Source organism: Petaurus breviceps, unplaced genomic scaffold (genome assembly GCF_028583685.1).
Source record: "Petaurus breviceps papuanus isolate PSGF00001 unplaced genomic scaffold, PetGlider_PUasm1.0 91023, whole genome shotgun sequence".
Taxonomy (NCBI): Eukaryota; Metazoa; Chordata; class Mammalia; order Diprotodontia; family Petauridae; genus Petaurus; species Petaurus breviceps.
The window spans coordinates 6,757,130-6,779,442 of NW_027187398.1; the positions used below are offsets into that span (position 1 = coordinate 6,757,130).

At 37.2% G+C, this 22,313-nt stretch overlaps 1 protein-coding gene and 1 pseudogene across 2 annotated transcripts in view; one reads left to right on the forward strand and one right to left on the reverse strand.

The window, feature by feature from the left end:
• GATAD2B (GATA zinc finger domain containing 2B) overlaps nt 1-22,313 on the reverse strand; it is a 111,268-nt gene that overhangs the window by 53,343 nt on the left and 35,612 nt on the right. The gene's annotated exons all lie outside the window — the stretch shown is intronic.
• LOC138153787 (eukaryotic translation initiation factor 3 subunit G pseudogene) lies at nt 7,697-8,806 on the forward strand (annotated as a pseudogene).

The window sequence follows — 22,313 nt, forward strand, 5'->3', positions numbered from 1 at the left end:
CTATAAAATCATGCATACTATCTGACCCAGCAATACCAGTAATAGGTCTATATCCCAAAAAAAGATCAAAGGAAAAGGACTATATGTAAAAAAATATATTTATAGCAGTTCTTTTTGTTGTGACAAAGAATTGGAGATTAAGGGATGCTCATCAGTTTGGTCGTGGAATATGACTGAGATAAGAGTACTATTGTACTATAATAAATGATAAAGTGGGGGGGTGCTTTCAGAAAATCATGAAAGATCTATATGAAATGAGAAGTGAAGTGAGAAGAATTAGGAGATCATTATGAAGAGTAACAACAAGGTTGTAACAATGGTCAGCTGTGCAAGACTTGACTACTCTGATCAATACAATGATCCAAAACAATTCCAAAGGACTGATGATGAAAAAATGCTATCCACCTCCATAGAGAGAACTGATCAACTCTGAGTACTTAAGTATACTTATAAATTTAAGTATAATTTTCTCACTTTATTTTTCTTACTTTTTAAAAAAAATATGGCTAATAAGGAAGTATTTTGCATGATTTCACAAGTGTAACTGATATCATTGCTTGCCTTCTCAGTGGAGGGAGAGGGAGGAGAGAATTAGCAACTCAAAATTTAAAAAGAATGTTAAAAATGAGTAACACATTTTTAAAAATTAAAAAAGTATGAAATAAATTTTTTTTTTTAAAGATTCAACAAAGGAGACTGAGGTGTGGTCAGAAAGGTAAGAGGAGAACCCATATAAAGCAACATCAAGAAAACCTAGAGAATATCAAGAAGAGGGTGAGTGCCCAGTGTCAAAGGCTGCAGAGAGATCAAGAATAAAGACTGAGAAAAGGCCAGTTAGAATTGGGAATTAAGAGATCTTTGGAGACAACAGTTTCAGTTGACTAAAGAAGTCAGAAGCCAGACTTCAAGAGTTAGGAATCGAGTAAGAGCAGATTCCCCTACTATCATTCCCATTCACTTTCATCTTGGATCTCTTCCTACCTCCTGGCTCCTTCCCTGATGTCCAAAACAAAGCAAAATGTCTCCCTTATCCTGAAAAAAAACCTCACTTGATTCTACCACTCCTGCTACCTATCTACTTGTCTTACCTACCCCCTTTCTCAGATAAACTCCTTGAGAAAACCTTCTACACACTTAGTGCCTCCATTTTCTCTCCTCTCGCTCTCTTCTAAACACTCTTGAATCTATCCTCTGACTTCATTATTCAACAGAAACTACCCTTGCCAAAGTTAAGGGTATTCTCTTAATGGTTTAATCTTAATAGGCTTTCCCTCAATCCTCATTATTCTTGACATATCTACAGCATTTGACTCTGCTGATCACCTTCTCTTCCTGGTTCTCTTCGTACCAGTCTGAACCCTCAGGTTTCTTTCTCCATGTCATACCCACTAAGCATGGTAATGTCCCTTAGTGCTCTGCTCTAGGCCTTCTTCTCTTATTTTATCTCACTTAGTGATCTCATCATAACCCATAGGTTCAATTATCATCTTTATGCAGATGATTCCCAGAGGAAGTGCCTCTGCAGGCCCCATATCTGCATCTACAACTGCCTTTAGGATATCTCAAACTGGATGTTCCACAGGCATCTCAAACTCAACATGTTTTAAATTGAGTTCATTATCTTTTCCTCAAAAGGCTTCCCTCTTCTGAACTTCCCTATTACTACTGAGATCCCTATCATCCCCCTCCTATAGTCACTTAGGCTAGAAATATAAGTGTCACCATCCTTAACTCCTCCGATTTGCTCACCCAACATATACAATCAGTTATAAAATCCTGTCATTTCTCCGTTTACAACATTTTCTTGTACAGGCCCCCTTCTTTCCATTCCCATGGATACCACCACCCTAGTTTAGGTCTTTATCACCATGGTTAGGCCATTAAAATAGCCTTAAAAATTCTTATTTTACTGATGTTTTTTTACATCACCAAAACTTTCTCCAATATTCTTCCCTTACCCCGAGGACCATCTTACATAACAAAAAATATTTTTAAAAGAAAAAATATTAGTAAACCGATCAATTGTCAATAAACATTTATTAAGTGACAAGCACTGAGTTCAGCTCTGGGGATACAAAAAAAAAAAAAGAATATAGTTCCTGTCCTTGAGGATCTTCAAGCTAATAGGCAAAAACTACTCACAAAAGAAAGCTTTAAAGAGGATGGGAGAGAAGGTACCTGGTTGGTAGGAAATGAGGAGTGGATTATTCTGAGCCCCCTCCTTAAGGAGGTTCTGCCTTCCAATCAAAGGAGCAGAGAGTACTGATGAAAAATGAATTTCAAGGCTAGCTAATTCAGTCTTGCAGGATAATGAAATTTCCCAATGATGACGTTGTTTGGACATGATGGCAGGGTAGAAAAGTTCAAAGAATATACATTGAAAGTCTGAAAATAAATGAAGTATATCACACCCAGGACCTCCACCTCTGCAAAAGCTGAAGGTTTAAGGGTGTTGTTGCATCTCTCTTCTTTGAAGCCAGGTCTATTTTTGTAATTTTGCAACATTTTACTTTTGATTGATTTTTCCATTTGGAGACGTGTATACTGTTTTCTTGGCTCTACTCTGCATCAGTTCATGTAAGTCTTTCCAGGCTTTGTGGTATTCATCAGATTCCACTTCTCATAGCACAGAAATAATTCCATTACATTCACATACCACAAATTGCCTAGCCATTCTCCAACTGATGGGCATCTAATTTGTTTCCAATTCTGTGCTATAACAAAAAGTGGTGTTATTTTGGTGTATGAGGGGACATTCTTATCAATAGCCTCCTTAGGGTTCCTAGTAGTAGAATCTCTGAATCAAAGAGTATGGACATCTTATTCATTTTATATGTGTAATTCCAAATTGCTTTCTAAGTACTAATAATTCGTGCCTCCACACACAATTAACCTATTTTTCTCACAACTTCTCCCACTAAAGCAGCCGTCATTAAAACCATTTGGGATTGGTTAGAAAATAGATGGACATCATTGGAAAAGACAAGACAAAGAAGAATCATAAACAACGCAATTCAGTCTACCTAGTATTCAAAACACTAGAACATATCAATTAGGAAAAAATATGCAACAAAAACTGTAAAAGTTTGGCTGCAATTAAGCTTAGACTAGCACCTTCTTACCTCATATCTCACAATAAATTCTAAATGAATACATGATCTTAAAGATCCTATCATAAAAAAGCAGAAAAGAAGCAGATCATATACCTTTCACAGCTATGGGTAGATGTAGTTCTAACCAAACAAAAGAAGAGGCAATTACAAAAAGTAAAATAGATAACTGATACATGAAACTGAAAACTTTCTGCACAAACAAAATTAATGCATCGAAAAGAAGTGGTAAAACGGGGGGAGAAAAGGTTCTATACCAAATTTCTTCTGATAAAGGTTTGGTTTCCAAGACATATATACTAGTCAGTAAGTCAATAAATGTTAATTAAGCACCTACTTTGTGCCTAGCACTGTGCTAAACACTGGGGATACAAAAAGAAATGATAGTATCTTCCCTGAAGGAGCTCACAATCCGATGAAGGAGACAAAGCAAACAAATGTGATAATAGTTGCAAAGCACTTAGCAGCATAGTGCTTGGTATAGTAAGCGCTATATAAATGTTAGCAGCTACTTTTACCACTACCACTACTACTACTACTACAGGACAAATAAGAAGTAATTAACAGAGGAAAGGCATTAGAATTAAGAAGGGTCAGAAAAGACTTCCTGTAAAAGGTGAAATTTTAGTTAGGTCTTAAAGGAAGCTGGAAAAGACAGGAGGCAGAAATGAGGAGGAAGAATATTCCAGGCATGGGAGACTGCCAGAGAATATTCCCAGAGCCAAGAGATGGAGTATCTTGCTCATGAAACAACAAGAAGGGCTAGTGTCATTGGACTGAAGCTGGGACTAAGGGCTTAAGAAGACTGGAAAGAAGAGAAGGGTTTAAATTATGAAGGACTTTGAAGGACAAGCAGACAGTTTTATATTTGATCCTGGAGGATAGGAAGCCAATGAAATTTACTGAACAGGGGGCTGACAAAGTTGGACCTGGGATTGGGAAAATCACTTTGGTGACTGAAAAGAAGATGGACTCAAGTGGGGACAGACTTGATGTAGGCAGATCCTCTAGAAGGCTATTGCAATAGTCTAGATAATGAAGAATTGAAAATGACCTAGTTTTGAGCCTGGGGGACTGGGAGGATGGTGTTGCCTTCCACAGCAAGAGGAAAGTTAGGAGGGGAGGGATAGGTTAGTGATAAAGATAATGAGTTCAGTTTTGGACATTTTGAGTTTAAGATGCTTTTGATTCATCCAACTGGAGATGTCTGGAATATAGCTTGAGATTCAAGACTGGAGAGACTAGGGGCAGAAAGGAAGATTTGAGAATCATCAGCAATGATAGTAATGAAATCCATGGGAGCTGATGAGATCATACATAAAACCAGTCATTCATCAATATTATTAGTGACAGGATATGAACAGTTCTCAAATGACTTGAAAACTATTAACAACCATATAAATGAATGCTCCAAATCATTAATAAGTGAAAAATTAAAACAACTCTGCAGACCTTACAACTTTGCAAACTGGCAAACATAACAAAAGATGGCAATAGTCAATACTGGAGGGCTTACGGGAAGATAGGCATACTGATGTCTAGATGGCAAGTAGGTACACATTAGATACAGCATGGAGCTTGGAGTCAAAAAACCTGAGTTCCAATTCAGCCTTGGAAATCTTAGGCAAGTCATTTAACCTCTGTTCAACTCCGTTTCCTAAAGTGTAAAATGGGGATAATAACAGCACCTACTTCACAGGGCTAATCTGAGAATGAAAATATCTGTAAAGCACTTAGTACTTAATATAGCACTTAATACATGTTTATTCTTTCTTCCCCCTTCCCCTCAATTGCTGATGAAGCTGTGAACCAGTAGAATGGCCTGTTAATTGGTTTCCTTGCCACAAGTCTCTCCCTATTTCAATCTATCCTCTGCTGTTGAATCCTTTCAATCATGTCCAACTCTTCATAACCTCATTTTGGGATTTGGTTGGCAAAGATAATGAGTGGTTGCCATTTCCTTCTCTAGCTCATTTTACAGATGAGGAACTAAAGCAAACAGGGTTAAATTATTTGCCCAGGATCACACATCTAGTAAGCGTCTGCAATCAGTTTTGAACCCAGGAAGATGAGTCTTCCTGTTTCCAAGTCTAGCACTCTATCTACTGTGCCAGTTAGCTGCCTATTTATCCTCTTAATCAACTACAAAAACTATTTTTTTCTAAAATATCAGTCTGACCATATCATATTCCTACTCCTATGATACCATATTACCTACATGTTCAAATAAAAATTTCTCTGGCATTTAAAGTTTTTTATAACCTAGACCCTACTTATTAACATCCTTGCCTACTTATACTTTACTCTCAACTATGCACTTCTATAATCTGGCTATTCTTCAAACATGACACTCTTATTTCTAAAGCATTGTCCTGGCTTGTCCTCCATACCTCTGCCCTCTCAACTTTACTAGTATCTAGTTTACTTACAGTTTCCCCACATTTCTCTGTACTATTATATTTACCTAGTTGATGACATGTGGTTTCACCCAATGGGACGTGAGGTGTTTGAGGAGCAAGGATTGTTTTTGCCTTTCTTTGCATCACCAGTATCTTGCACATAGTAGTCTTGCACTTAATTAATGCTAGTTGACTCCCTACAGTGACGAAACCAAGTGTGCTGTGTGGTGGATGTAGCAAGGGCTCCCTTCCTGGCCATCTCAAGGCCATGTTGCCTGCTTTTCAGGCTCTGTCTCTCTGAAACTCAAGGTCACATCCTTGTAACCTTGTGCTCTGATTAGTGTTTATTTCTCCTTATTTTACTTTGCCTCAGAAGCCCTCAGGCCTTCTCCTCCATACTATTTCCCAGTTATCTCCATGCCATAATATAAGGAAGGAAAAGAAAGGAACAAGCATTTATTAAAATGTCAGACACTGTACTGAGTACCTTACAAAATGTCTCATTTAATCTGCCTGCACAACTCTAGCTTCAAGAATAATGATCAAATCAATGCAATTATTCCCTGAAAGGACACATCAATCAATTGTCCTATTACCCCAACCACCATTCCCACACAAAATACTACTTCCCTGACCACTATGCCCTTTATGTGTGGTCTTCCCCAGGCACAGCGGAAGCTCTCAGAGTACAGAAACTATCTTGGTTGCTTATAATTGTATCTCCAAACACTTAGCAAAATGCCAGACACAGTGCTTTAAAAAATGCATTTTCATTCATCCATTCAGGTAAGTCAACAAGCATTTATTTATCAAGTATCTACTATCTTAAGCACTGGGGATATAAAAAGAAGTAAAAGACTTCAAAAGTCTTCAAGGTACTTACAATCTAACGAAACAAGCAAATAAATATGTACAAACAAGCTATATACTGGATAAATGGGAAATAATTTTTTTCTTAATTCATATTTTGTTTTTCCCAATTACATGTAAAAAAAGTTTTAACATTTTTTTTCTTCAGATTTTTAGTTCTAGATTCTCTCTCTCCTCCTCCCTGCCCTCATTAAAATGGCAAACAATTTGACATAGGTTATAGGTTATATGACTATGTATAGTCATGCAAAACAGATTAACATGTAAGTCATTCTGTGGAACAAAAACACAGACCAAAAAAAACCACCAAGAAAAGTAAAGAAAAAGTATCTTTGATCTGCATTCAGGCTCTACCAGTTCTTTCTCTGGAAATGGACAGCACCTTTCTAAATAGGAAATAATTAACAGAGGGAAGACATTAGAATTAATTGAGAAAGCCATCTTGTAGAAGTTATTTTAGTGAGGAATCGAAGAGAAGCCATGGCAGCCAGGAGGCAAAAAGTACTCACGGAACAGTCAGAAGTCCAGTGTCATGGATTGAAGAGTACATGGCAGACAGTAAGTTTAAGAAGACTGGAAAAGTAGAGAGGGCTAGGTTAAGAAGGGTTTTGAATGCCAAGCAGAGGATTTTGTATTTGATACTGGAGGCAATAGGGAGTCACTGGAGTTTACTGAGTGTGTGTGTGGGAAGGGGCGGGGTGTGAAATGCTAGGAACTGCACTTTAGGAAAATCACTTTGGCGGCTGAATGGAGAATAGACTGGATTGAAGACAGATTTAAGGCAGGCAGATTCATCAACAAATTGTTGCAATAGTTCCTATGCAAGGTGATGAGGGCCTACACCAGAGTGATGGCAGTATCAAGAGGAAAGAAGGGGATATATTTAAGAGATGTTGCAAAAGCGAAATTACCAGGTCTTGGCAACAGATTAGATACGAAGGCTGAAAGATAGTGAGAAAGAGGACAACACCGAGGTTTTGAGTCTGAGAGACGGATGGTGTTGCACTCTACGTTAACAAGGAAGTTAGGAGATGGAGTGGAGTTTAGGGGGAAATATAATGAGTTCACAGTTTTGAACATGTTGAATTTAAGATGCTTACTAGACATCTAGTTCAAGATATCTGAAAGGCAGTTAAAGATGTGAGACTAGAGGCCAGCAGAGATGTAGATTTGAGAATCATCAGCATAGAGATGATAATTAAATCCATGGAGTTAATGAGATTACCAAGTGAAGTAGTACAGAAGAAAAATGAGAGCCTTTTTGGATACTTACAGTTAGAGGACATGACCTGGATCAGCAAAGAAAACTGGAAAGGTGGAAGATCTCAAGTGATGACGACTGTAGACTTTGAATGAGGAAGCTCGAAGCCCAGCTGGGCTGACAAGGTGGAAGAAGCAGATCATGGTACGGTACTACAAGTTGTGTTACCAGTGAGCTCCTCAAGGGGATTCCATTGGCCACAGGATAGCCCAGCAATGATCCAGAGCTGCTCTGGGTGCTCCTCTCCCTGCCCCCAAGGGAGTCATCAACAGGAATATTAAAACCATCACTGAATATAAGGTAGAAGAAGACGGCAAGAAGTTCAAGATTGTCTGTACCTTCAGGATTGAAACTGGAAGGCACCCAAGGCTATTGCAAGAAGAAAGAAGTGGAAGAAATTTGGCAACTCAGTTTGATCCCCCTGGCCCAAATGTAGCCACCACTACAGTCAGCAATGATGTTTATATGACATTTATTACCAGCAAAGAAGACTTGAATTGTCAAGAGGAAGAGGACCCAATGAACAAGCTGAAGGGGCAGAAGATTGTGTCATGTCAAATCTTCAAGGGTGACCCCTGGACAACACGTTGTCCCTACAAAGACACACTGGGATCTATGCAGAAGGAACTGACTGAACAGCTGGGGCTGTCCACTGGGAAGAAAGAGAAGATGCCTGGAGAGCTGGAGCCTGTGCAGGCAACCCAGAGCAAGAAAGGGAAATATGTGCCCCCAAGTCTTCGAGATGGAGCAAGTTGCAGAGGGGAGTTTATGCAGCCCAACAGGAGAGTGGATGACAGTGCCGCCATCCAAGTCACTAACCTGTCAGAAGACACTCAAGAGATTGATTTGCAGGAGCTTTTTCGGCCATTTGTTTCCATCTCCAGGATCTACCTGGCCAAGGACAAGACCACGGGCCTGTCCAAGGGCTTTGCCTTCATTAGATTCCCCCATGGGAGGATGCTACGCTTGCCATTGCTGGTGTGTCAGGCTTTGGCTATGACCATCTCATTCTCAATGTGGAATGGGCCAAACCTTCAACCAACTGAGGTTGCTTGATCCACTTACAACCCGGTTGCCTGGATTAGAAAAGGACCTGACTCTTAGGGATGGGGCTGGAATGGAAGCCCCCTTCTGGCCAAGGGCAATAAATACTCACATCTGCCCCCCCCCCCAAAAAAAAAAGAAAACTGAAAAGAAGTGGTCGGATGGGTACAGGGAAACCAGGAGATTCCAAATGCTTACTGATTGATTTTGATTTTAGCTCTACTGCTCTTAGATTTGTTTATATATATATATATATATATATATATATGTCTATGTGTGCATGTATATATATGTTTGCATACACACACGCACACATCTCAAGAGATATATATACACTTTTTGCTTCAATAATCTGTGATCTCATCAGTGAGGATACTCCCTTCACTGGTACAGATCATATTCCCTTTATATAGTCTTTTATTCAATTAAGCAAATATTTTATTAAGTTCTTGCAATATGCAGAGTGATGTATGAAAGACTAAACACAAAGAGAAAATAATCTTTGCCCTCAAGGAACATGCATTCTATTGGGGGATAGGAGAAGAAATATAATATGTATGCAAACAGATAATATGGGATAATATGAAATCATTTCAAGATGAAGGGAACACTAACTAGGAGGGGAGCAGGAAAGGTCTCATGTAGGATATGGGGAATAAGCTATTCTTCAAAGCAAGTTAGGGATTCTACTAGGCAGAGGTAAGGAAGAGAAACATTCCAGATATGGAGGAACACCTTACAAAGGTACAGAGGTGGGATATGGAATGTTTCATATAAGGAAAAGCTATCTGGCCAGTTTGACTGGATTGGAGAATATGTGAAGTAATATTAAAAAAAAAAAAAGCTAAAAATATAGTTGAGGGCAAAAGTATGGCAGATTTTAAAGCCAATATGAGGATATTGTTTATCTTAGAATCAAGATGGAGTCACTAAAGATTTATGGGGGTGGGGGTGTGTGATAGGTCAGTGTTTTAAGAATATCAATTTAGCAACTAGGTGGAAAATGGATTGGAGAGGGTCAGTAATGAAGACTGAGAATCCAACTAGGAGGTCACTGCAATAACCCAGGCAAAACAAAAGAAAGAAAATTATAAACTAACATTCCTAATGAATATTAATGAAAAATTTAAATAAAATATTAGCAAAGAGACTACACATCACAATGATTACACACTATGACTAGTTTGGATTTATATCAGGAATGCAGGGCTTACTCAATATCAGAAAAACTATAAATGTAACTGTCTATTAATAACAAAACCTAAAATATATACATATTACTCAATAGATGCAAAAAAGGAAAGATTTTTGGCAAGATACAACATCCATTCCTGCTACAAACAGTAGAAGGCATAGGAATAAATGGATTTTTACTTAATATAAATTATATCTACATAAAACCAAGAAGCAACATTATCCATAATGCACATAAATTAGATGCCTTTCCAAAAAGATCAAGGGTAAAATAAGAGGTAAATCATTATCACCATTACTATGCAATATAGTGCTAGAAATGCTAGCTATAGCAGCAACACAAGAAAAAAGAAATTGAAGGAATAAGAATAGGAAAAGAGGAAATGAAATTGTTGCTTTTTGCAGACAATATGATGATTTAGAGAATCCTACAGTTAACTAAAACGTTACTGAAACAATTAACACTTTCAGCAAAGTTGCAGAATATAAAATAAACCTACATAAACTATCAGCATTTTTCTATATGACCACAAAACCTAGCTGGAAGATATAGAAAAAGAAATTTTATTTAAAATAACTACAGAAAGTATAAAATACTTTAGAATCCATCTGCCAAGACACAGAAAAAAACTATTATGAATATAACTACAAAATACTCTATACAAATAAAGATGGATCTAAATAAATGCAAAATGCTCATGGGTAGGCTGAACCAATATGATAAAAAAATTTAACAGTGTCCAAATTAATTTACTTATTCAGTGTCATACTAACAAACTACAAAAGGGCTGCTTTATAGAGTTAAGGAAAAAATAGTAACAAAACTCATCTGAAGAGACAAAACATCAAGAAATCTCAAGTGAAATAATTCAAAATAGAGTGAGTGAGAAAGCAAGCTAGCAGTAGAGGATTTCAAACTTTGCTACAAAGCAATAATTACTAAAACAATTTGGTGTGTTACCTCATACCTATCAGATTGGCTAAAATGATAAAAAATAAAAGAGTAAATGGTAAAATGCTGCAGGGGCTCTGAGATAACAGCAATTTAGAACTATGATCAAAAAGCTATTAAACTATGCATACTCTTTGACCCAATGATAACTACTATGCCTATGCTCCAAAGAGATCAAAGAAAGAGGAAAATCCCCCATATGTACAAAACTATTTTCAGCAACTCTATTTGTGGGGCAAAAATTTGGAAATCTGAAGGAGGTATTCATTAAAAGGGGAAATGGCTAAATACACTATGAATGGGACGAAATGTACTGTTATAAGACACAAAGAAAAAGTGGATAGTTTCAGAGAAACATGGAAGACATATGAATGGATACAAAGTAAAGTGAGCAGAACCAGGAGAACAATCTAATTTTTTTTTGGAGGGGGAAAGCAAGGCAAGGGGTTAAGTGACTTGCCCAAGGGTAAAGTGCCTGAAGCTGGATTTGAACTCTGGTCCTCCTGACCCCAGGGCTGGTGCTCTATTCACTACACTACCTAGTTGCTCCAGATCTCTTATATAAGTAACAACAATACTGTAAAAACAAACAACTCTGAAAGTCTTGGGAACTCTGATTAACACAATGACCAATCACAATTCTAGAAGACTCACAATGAAATATGCTACACTGAACTCCAGATAGAAAGGTGATGGACTCAAGAAAGTAGAGACTTGTAGGGTTTTTTTTTCTTGGTTTGTTTTCATTTTGACATGACCAAAGTGGGATTTTGTTTTGTTCAACTATGTGAGTTTGTCTTAGATAGTTTTTCCCCCATTGGAGCAGAGGGTAAGTAGGAAAGAGAGAATTTGAATCTGAAAATAGAATAAAATAAAATTTTAAAAATACCAATTTGGTACTAGTAAAAAAAAATTAGAGAGTTTTATCAATGGAACAAAATTACATACACAATATATATAAGCAAGAGTAGCTCACAATGTTTGATAAACCCAAAGATCCCAGCTACTGTGTTAAGAACTCATATTTCAACAAAAATTGCTAGAAAAACTGGAAAGCAGTCTGACAGACAATAGATATGAATAAATATCTCATATATCAAAATAAGCTCCAAATGGGTACACAGCTTAAACAATTCTGAAGAATAACATCATGAACAAATTAGAGAAGAAAGGAAGAAATTACCTGTCACATCAATAGACAGGGAAAGGAGTTCATAACCAAAATAAGAGCTAGAAAGAATCAGAGGAGATAAAATGGATAATTTTGATTGCATAAGATTAAAAAGTTACAGAACAAACAAAATTAATTCAGTTAGAATTAGAAGACAAGCAGAGGGGAAATCTTTGTATTATGCTTCTCTGTTAAAGTTTCTTTTTTTTTTTAAAAGATATATATGGAACTCATTCAAATTCACAAGAATAAGAGCCATTCCCCAATTGAAAAATAGTCAGAAGCCATGAACAGGCAATTTTCTGAGGAAGAAATCCAAGGTATCAGTAGCCATATTTTTAAAGAATGCTCTAATCGAATCTGGGCTCAGATACTTATTAGCACCACACCCAGAAATAACTGGCCGTGTAACCTTGAGCAAGTTACTTAACCCCGATTGCTTAAAAAAAAAATGCTCTAAATCTTAATATACAACTACAAATTAAAATTCTTGAGGTTCTATCTCACAGCTACCAGATTAACAAAAATGATTAAAAAAAAAAACAGAAAATGACAAATATTCAAGGGGTTGTGGGAAAAGTTATATTAATGTACTGTTGGAGCTGTGAACTGGTTCAACTACTCTGGTGAGCAATTTGGAACTATGTCTAAAAAGCTATTAAACTGTGCATATCCTCTGACTCAGGAATATATACTAGAGTTATACCTCAAAAAGATCAAAGAAAGAGGAAAAGAACTCACGTACAAAAATATTTATAGCAAAATCTTTTTGTGGTGGCAAAGATTTGGAAACCGTGTCCATCAATGGGAAATAGCTGAACAAACTATGGTATGAATGTGACAGAAAGACTTAGGAACTCTAATCAATGAAATATCCAACCATTATTTCAGAAGACTCATGATGACCCTAAATACCCTCCAGAAAGAGAGGTAATGCAGAGACCAGATTGAGACATGTGTTTTTGGATATAGCCAATGTGGGAATTTGTTTTGCTCAGCTAACAGGGTTTTAGTTTTTGTGTTTTGCTTTCTCTTTGGAGGAACATGGGAGTAGGAGGAAGTAAAGGCAAATGCTCAATGATGTAAAAAAAAAATCCAGGTAAAAGATGATGAAGCCTTGAACTAAAGTAAAGTCATGACTATCTGAGAGGAAAGAAGTGTATGGATTAAAAAGATTTTGTGGAGGCAGAATCAATAAGATATGGTAACAGATTGGATATGGTGGTTGATGGAGAGGGAAGGGTTAATGATAACTCCAGCATCCTTGGTGTGATTCTAAGTGACTAAAATGATGATGGTGACCTTAACAGAAACAGAGATGTTTCTATTGCACAGAGATAATAAGTGAACCCATGGGAGCTTATTAGATCATGTTGGGACTGAATATAGATAAAAAAGATAAGAGGGTTTAAGCATTGTGGAAATAAATTTGGAATTATTTGAGAAAATTTAGTGTTAAGCTGAGGTCCAGGGGAATAAAATCAGTTGCCCAAGATAACTCAATTAAGTGTTGGAGGTCACATTTGCACCTAGATCCTCTCACTCTAGAGCCTGGAAGAAATGTGAAATTTTTGGGTATCGAGCACAGTTCGGCCACTGACTGGCTTTCACACATCTGAGAAAGGGATATCATCTCTCTAGGCCTCGGTTTCCTCCTAAGTAAAGTGCAGAGGCTGCATTGAATCAGCTATACAATGCCTATAAGGTCCAACATTCTATATCTACTACAGAGCTATCAAACTTATTAGGCCCTACCTCTTTGCCCTCTTGGCAAAACTCCAAAACTCTAAATCAGATTAAAATGTAATTGGGAAATGTTTAACAAAATTAAAATACACTACATCATTAAAAAAAAATAAATAGCATTAAGACATGGAAAATAAACTTAGAGATCTCACTGTTAGACAGAAATTCCAAGGAGATAAAAGCAAGAAAACTCTCAAATAGGCTAGGTGGTGAAGTGAGTAGAATGACAGCCAGAGTTGGAAGGACCAGAGTTCGGTTCCAGCCTCAGACACAACACACACACACACACACACACACACACACACACACACACACAAAATAGTTGTGTATAATATTACTCAATATTCTTTACCACTAACAGCCAAACACAAAACAAACAAAAAAAAAAAAAAAAAGGAAAACTCTCAAATAAACCTAAATATTCATAGCATAATTATCTGTGATTGTAAAAAACTGGAAACAAAGTTATACTCCCATAAACTGAGAAGTACCTAAGTGAACTGTAGTATATAAATTTAAGGAAGTATTGTTAGATCATAAGTAAATCAGCTTGAAAGGACAGTAGATGAAGTAAAGGTTTTTTTTTTTTTTTTTTAGAGACTGGGGAGATTTGAGCATATCTGTAAGTGACAAAGAATACTAAGTATTACAAAGAATTACTATTCATGAAAAATTCATCATCATAGCAAAGAAGTGGAAACAAAGTAGATTCCCATCGACTAGGAAAGGGCAAAGCCAAGTATGGTACACATATATAATGGAATATTACTGTGCTGTTAACAGTGGAAAAAGTCTACATGAACTGATCCAGAATGAAGTACACAAACCCAAGAAAATAAAATAATAACTACAACAATGCAAATGGAAATAACCACACCATGTGAAAATCAAAAGTGAATGTTGCAAAATTATAAAAAAAACAAGCTTGAAATGTCTTGAAAGATATATAAAAAGATGTTCCCAATTCATCCCTTTGCAGAGGTATTGCTGCATATTACACATATTTTTGGACTTTTTTCAATGCATTTAGAAGCTGTACTAATTTTTTCTCTTCTTTTTATTTATATTTTTGTATTTTAAAATGGTATTTGTCATATTAAATGGTTCTCTGGGAGGTGGAAGGGAAAGGAAGAGGGATACTGGGAAAAACTACAGTGATATAATTTTTAAAAATCAATAAAAACTATTCAAAAAATCTACTAGAGCTTATATTGTAAGAATCCAGCATTCACTTTTATATTGGCATAATTGGAATAGGACTTCAGGGAAGAATAGTTATATATAGATATAGATACACATATATACGTATACATATATATATATATACATATATATATCAATCAGGATTCAACTTTTTATGTGTCATGGACTCCTTTTGGCATTCCCATAAAGTCTATGGACCCATCCAAAGAATAATGTTTTTAAGTATATAAAATAAAATACATGGATTAAAAAGGAAACCAATTATATTGAAATATAATTGTCAGAATAGGTACTGCTAAATGACTACAATCATTTGTTGCTAACATTCAAAACTGAAAGAAATGCTAAACTTCAATTGGAGGTGAAAATAAAGATATAAATTTTTTCCCATCTAAGTTCACTGCCTTACTGAAATCTATTCACAAGCTAAAGGTTAAGAACCCCAGATTTAGAAGAATAGGAAAATCAGTAAATACTGAGCTTACCCTCAAGCAAAATGATGATAGTACCTCAGATGTTAAGGGAGGACTCTAAGACTCAGAGAGAGAATCTACAATAAATCCCAACACTGATTCAATTTACTTGATTTATCTTCTCTTATCTGGGTAAGGTTGGATGGCAGGATGGAGGTGGGAACAAGGTGATACAGTTGTCTATGCAAATGGAGCTACATAGGGCTTCCTTCAAAAACAATTATCTAAGGTGAGAGTATAGAGATAAAACACTTGTCTTCATTTCCAACTTTAGGAAGCTGATTCTAGAAATATCTGCAGAAGTACTACGTGATAGCTGTTCCAGAACTGCCAAGAAAGAAGAGATTTATACAAAGTGACTGTTGTATTGCTAATTGCTAATCATACATAGTTCCTGTATATTACATACAGTACAATATATATTACAATATATAGTCCCTTCTATTCTAAGCAAACAATAGGGGAGATCGAAAATAAGCTGTGATATTTGTGGGAAGAACATCTGACAACCATTTATTAGGTACAAAGCAATATTCCAGTTGCTGAAGGAAATACAAAGATAAATAAGAAAGTACCTCATAGAGCTTACAATCTTAGAAGATACAACAAATATGTAATAATTATATTATAAAATAACTATAATGCAGAATAAAACACGATAAAAGTATAACATGAGAGGTAAAGTGCTAAGTGAAGTTTGAGGAAGAAAAAAATCATTTCCAACCAAAGAAAAAAAAAGTTTCATTTTTCAACTTGACCTTAAATGATAAGCAGGATTTCAATGGTGGGGTGGGATGGGGGAGGAGATAGTAAGGAAACAATACTCCAGGCACTGGGAACAGAGTGAACAAAAGGCACAGAGGGATGAATGTACTCAATATGCAGGGTCTGGCTAGAGCCACAATGCATATATGAAAAAGAATATTAACAGATAAAGATAGGGATAACAGGGAGGTACAAATTTGTAGAAGAACTTGAATCCGGGCTAAAAAATTTTGGTGGTCAGCTCCAGGTAAACTCGTATATAGAACCAAGATCAGAAATCCATACCCAAGATGGACCCACGGAAATAGGAGGACCTGGTGATATACTTTGTCTCATCAAGTCATGTACACTTTTTCACTGGTAGAGACACATAATAATACAAAATATTTCATGAGGGCACTGAAAATCTATACCTCCACTCCGATTACCAAACAGCCCTTTATTTGAATACTATCCTCCAAACTGGCCTCTGTCAGACTGGAGACACACATATACAAAAACTTTTAGTTCTAACATGTTGCCTGGACCAGAAACTGGATTTCCAACTTGCCAAAAACCTTTCCTTGGTTAAAAAAATTCAAACCATTACATCATTTAAATTTTCTACTAAGGAAATATAGGCTGATTTTTTTTTTTACCTATATAGGTAAATGATAAGAATGATTTGAGCTTCCATTTACCTTAAAACAGCTCTGGGATAACTCAAGCATTAAGGCAAATAAGAAGTCTATGTGTTAAGCAAGTATATATTGAGGTTAGCTACATTTTTGTATAATCCACATTTGCCCCCAAAAGACTTAGCTATTTCCTTAGAAAAGTGGGAGGAACTTAAGACTCCCTTAAGGGACAGATTCATCTACAACTTTTAAGAGAGGGAAATGACAAATTAATCTTCTTTTAGATCTTGTCAACAGAGAGCAAGCCACAGGCTGGGAGGGGTTTACTACATGCTTCTCAAAGTCCTCTATTTCAGAACATTAGCAGCAACAAAGCTTTGGAAGATAAGAGCAGTCCTCCGTTTAAAAGCACAGTACTGCCCCAATACCCCCATATGTATTTCATGAATACATACTCAGGGATCTCGGACACCTGTTATAACCCTACTTCTAAGATAAAAACCTCTACCAATGGATATATTTACTAGACTATATGGAGTCTAGGAACAACTAGAAGACAGAATGCTGCCCTGAAAGACCAGGAAATGGAAGCAAACTACCTCAAAGTATTCTGGTAGAGGTAACAAGTGATTTTAAGAAAGCAGAGGCTAGATGTGGCTTTTGGAGGGGAGGAAGGTAGAGTACCACTGAAAAAGCCTAGCTGTCTGGCATAAGAAAATTTCTTCAACACTGTATGATGGAACTCTGCCAGAAAGAATACACATACCTTAGGCCACAGAACTGAATGAAGCCATGTTACAGAAGAGAGACTGCTATCGGAGTAGCCAATTCAGTGGGAGTCCACACAGACAGTCTAATGAAGTTAAAAAAAAAAACCCAAACAAAAAACAATATATATTCTAATGCTGCAAACACCCCTATCCAAATATTACCCCATCTCAGTCATATTATCTAATAAATAATAACAGCTATCATTTAATAGTACGTTATGGTTTGCAAAAAGTGCTTTACAAATATACCATCTGATCCAAAAACAACCTTGCCAGGTAGATGCTATTATCCTTGTTTTACAGATGAGGAACTAAGGCAGCCACAGATCTGTGTGCCTAGATCACACAGCTTAGTAAGTTTCTCAAGACAGAGTCAGAGCCTCCTGACTCCAGGTCCAAAGCTCTATCTACTTTGCTGTTTCTCCTCACTCCCTCTCAGAGAGAGAACTGGGGTAGAGGTGAGGGGGAAGAGAACCAGAAGCACTGCAGAATGCAGAAGCTTGTAGAAGGATTGCTGATTGTGAGAGCTTGCTCACCATGGCATGGAAACTGTTCTTGTACCTCACCCCTATCCCCACCCTCCTTAACCCCTTACAAAAAAGAGGGCACCCTAAAATGGCTGACAATGTAAGCTCTTAGGCATAGATCAAAATACGATGGCCTCATATAGCATATCTCCATCTTACTCTAATCCAAACCAGATGATTCAGTCTCCTTTCCTGCTACCTAATGCTGTATTTCCTCCTCTACCCCATCATTACTCCCAGAACCAACTTTGTACTTCCCAAGGAAGTAACCTCTCAATTTCACTCCCCTACAGGAAAGGAACTTAAGACAGACAGACAGACAGAAGCACACCAAATGGAGAAATAAAATCCTCCCATGGTAGAAGTCACCTAGGGGAACACAAATAGCTATAAAACAGGTTTCATTTCATACTACACAGAGTTAAATCATCTCTAACTGTACCTTTCTGGGGGAATCAGGTTTCAGAGGCTGCTTCCATAGAGTTCTAGAAGTAGCAATGTTTGGAATCCAGAGATGGGTTTGTGATTTGCAGAATGGGAAAAGAGAACTTTAAAAGGTAGGGCTATAGCAAACAAATTGGTTCCATACCAGATTAATGACTTGTCCACAAGGGAAAAATGCATATGGCATCAAAGAAAAGAAACCACTTTGTCCTTCACTACAGGCAGTCAAGAGGGTGTTCATGTCCTGATAAAAATGGCCAGATCCATTAGCCAGAAAGAAAGAAGAAAATAAGCAGGTCAAAGTTTAAAAACAACCAACCAACACCTCCACTCCGGCCAAAACAAACATACAAAACCCCTACTGGAGACATTGACAGGTCACTACCTCTATCTGCAAAGCTGCCCAAGGCTTCCAACACTGCGAGAGAAATGAGGTAGGGTTTGGGTTGGGTACAAATTTACTGGGATCTACTTCTCATTCAATCAGGATTTTTCCTGTCCAAATGAAAAACTAAGAACTGATGAGACTATACAGTGGGCACTGTTCAGGGACATTACTGTTGGGGACCCAAGATGCTAAACAAAACACCCCATCTTCTAGAGTAGAAGTGACCCATAATTTTATTCATTTCTGTTGCCTCTAGGGTCCACCCAGCCTTTTTTTTTTGTATGGTGGTTCTTTTGTGTATTGCTGTCTCCTCCCTATTCCTGAGGCAAGATGTCCTCAATTCAGCCCATCACCCCCACCACTCTCAGGGTGGTCAGCTCCCTGAAGTCTGGTCTCCTGTTTCTCATTTGGGTTTGTGGGACTATACATGCCTCAGCTACCCCAATGGGGAAAGCCATCAGACACACATACTTAGGCAATTAACATCAGTCTACCACCCAGCATAGAATGGTGTATGTAACTGATTTAAAATGGTGGGAATATAAGGAGGCAGCAAAATAACATCAAAAAGGAATCTTGGTATCCACAAGGCCCATTAAATAGGTGCTGAAGATGTAGCTCTAGAAAAGAACTCTCCTAGCAGGAAAAAGAACAGCCTTTTGGTTGGTCCCCATCTGCTGTCCTACACACAGCTGCTAAAATTTTAAGTTTCTACAGTGGATCACTAGCACCTGTTGGAATCAAACATAAACTCAATCTGGCCTTCAAAATTCTTCCATCTCTAGAACCTCATTTGTCAATCTTCTACAGGGCTCCTCTGTTCTAGGCAACCAAATCTGTTCACTATTTTCTACACACAATTTTCCTATTCTCTCATCCTTCTTTATACATGTCACCATCTTCTCACTATCCAGCATCCCATCCTCTAAATCCCTACACTTTTCTACCAGTTCATGTCCCTTGCTTCTAAAAATCTAGCACTAACAATTCCAAAAGACTAATGATGGAAAATGCTATCCCCATGAAGACAAAGAACTATGGAATCTGAATGCAGATTGAAGCACACTATTTTCACTTTTAACATTTTTCTTTCTTGTGGTTTTCCCTTTTTGTCCTGCGTGTTCTTTCACAACACTCATTAATGTGGAAATATGTTTAACATGATTGTACATGTATAACCTATATCAGATTGTTTCTTGGGAAAAGAGGAGGGAGGAAGGAAGGAGAAAAATTTGGAACTCAAAATCTTACAAAAATGAATGCTGATGATCCAACCATTTTGGAGAACAATTTGGAACTACGCCCAAAGGGTTATAAAAATGTACATACCTTTTGACCCAGCAATACCACTTCTAGGGCTGTATTCCAAAGATATCATAAAAAAGGGAAAAGAACCCACATATATAAAAATATTTATAGTAGCTCTTTTTGTGGTGGCAAAGAACTGGAAATTGAGGGGATGCCTATCAACTGGGGAATGGCTAAACAAGTTGTGGTATATGAATGTAATGGAATACTATTGTGCTATAAGAAATGATGAGCAGACAGACTTCAGAAAAACCTGGAAAGACTTATATGAACTGATGCTGAGTGAGGGGAGCAGAACCAGGAGAACATTGCACACAGTTACAGCCACACTGTGCGATGACTAACTTTGACAGATTTAGTTCTTCTCAGCAATGCAAGGTTCTAAGACAACTCTAAAAGGCTCATGATGGAAAAAGGTATCCACATCTAAAGAAAGAATTACAGAGTCTGAATGCAGATTGAAGCATACTATTTGCTCTCTTTTTTGTTTTATTTCTTCTTTCTCATGGTTCATTCCATTGGTTATTATTCTCTACAACATAACTAATTTGAAAATATTTTTACTATGAATGTGTATGTATAACGTATATCAGATTGCATACCATCTTGGGAGAGGAAAAAGGAGGGAGGGAAAGAAAGAAAACTTAAAATTCAAAAGCTTGTGGAACTGAATGTTGAAAACTAAAAATTAATTAATTTTAAAATATATATATATATATTTTAAATGAACACTGAAAACTATCTTTTAGGGGTGGCTAGGTGGCACAGTGAATAGAGCACCAAGCCTGGAGTCAGGAGGCCCTGAATTCAAATTCGGCCTCAGACACTTAACCCCAATTGCTCTCCAAAAAAAAAGGCAAAAAAAAAGAAGGAAAACTATCTTTTACATGTAATTGGAAAATCTAGCTCTAATCCCACCTAAGTGTTAATTTTCTTCTTTAGGGCCTCCCTATGCTGTTATTCTATGTTTTTTTCTTTCTACAAAGACTGTAAGTTATTTAACAACATTGATGTATTTGATTTTTTTTGCTTTTTGGAGGGTAACTGGGGTTAAGTGACTTGCCCAAGGTCACATGGCTAGTAGTTGTGTTAAGTGTCTAAGGTCAAATTTGAACTCAGGTCCTCCTGACTCCAGAGCTGGTGCTCTATTCACTGTGCCACTTTAGCCGACCCTTGATGTACTTATTCTTTTTGGACAGGCACAAAATGAATATGGGTAGGTACAAAAAAAGGCAAGATGACAGCTTAGTGGATAAAGCATTGGGCCTGGAGTCAGTAAAATCTAAGTTCAAACCCAACCCGAGACATCGATTAGCTCAGTGACCCTAGACAAGTCACTTAACCTTTGTTTGCCTTAATCCACTGAAGAAATGACAAACTTCTCCATAATCTACCAAGACCATACCATGGATAGTATGGTCCATGGGGTCATGAATAGTTGGACATGACTGAACAACTGAACCATAACAATAGTTCTCATATAGAAATCTGTACCAAAAAAAAAAAAAAAAAAAGGTATCCAAATATTACTGACAGACCAAACTTCACAACCTATGGGAATTGTCAGATAACATACCAAAAACTGTATTCTCATTCTCCAGGTTCAACAGTCTTATTCCCAAGAAGTCCACATACCAGGCAGATCAAATTCCTCTGATTCATTTTAACCCAGTGCAATTTATGAGGCTGCTAGAGTATAGTGAAAAGACCACAAGAGATAAGTGGTCAAATGATATGAACAGTTTTCAAAAGAACGGCAAATTACAAATGACCATATAACATTGCTCCAAAATCACTAAGAAAAATGCATTTTAAAAAATCCTAGCGAAGCCAGGATGGCAGAATAAAAGCAGGAACTTTCTTGAGCTCTAAACAAATTTTAGAGCTACAGAACCCACAAAATGACAGAGTGAAACACATCTCCAGCTGAAGACAGCCTGGCAGGCTGACAGGAAAGGTCTATTGTACCAGAGTGGGAGTGGAGTGCAGTCCTGCATGGGCCACGCCAGCAAAGACTGGGCCAGAGCAGGCCTCAGGGGACTAAATCACTGGCAGCTGTGGTGGTTTAAAG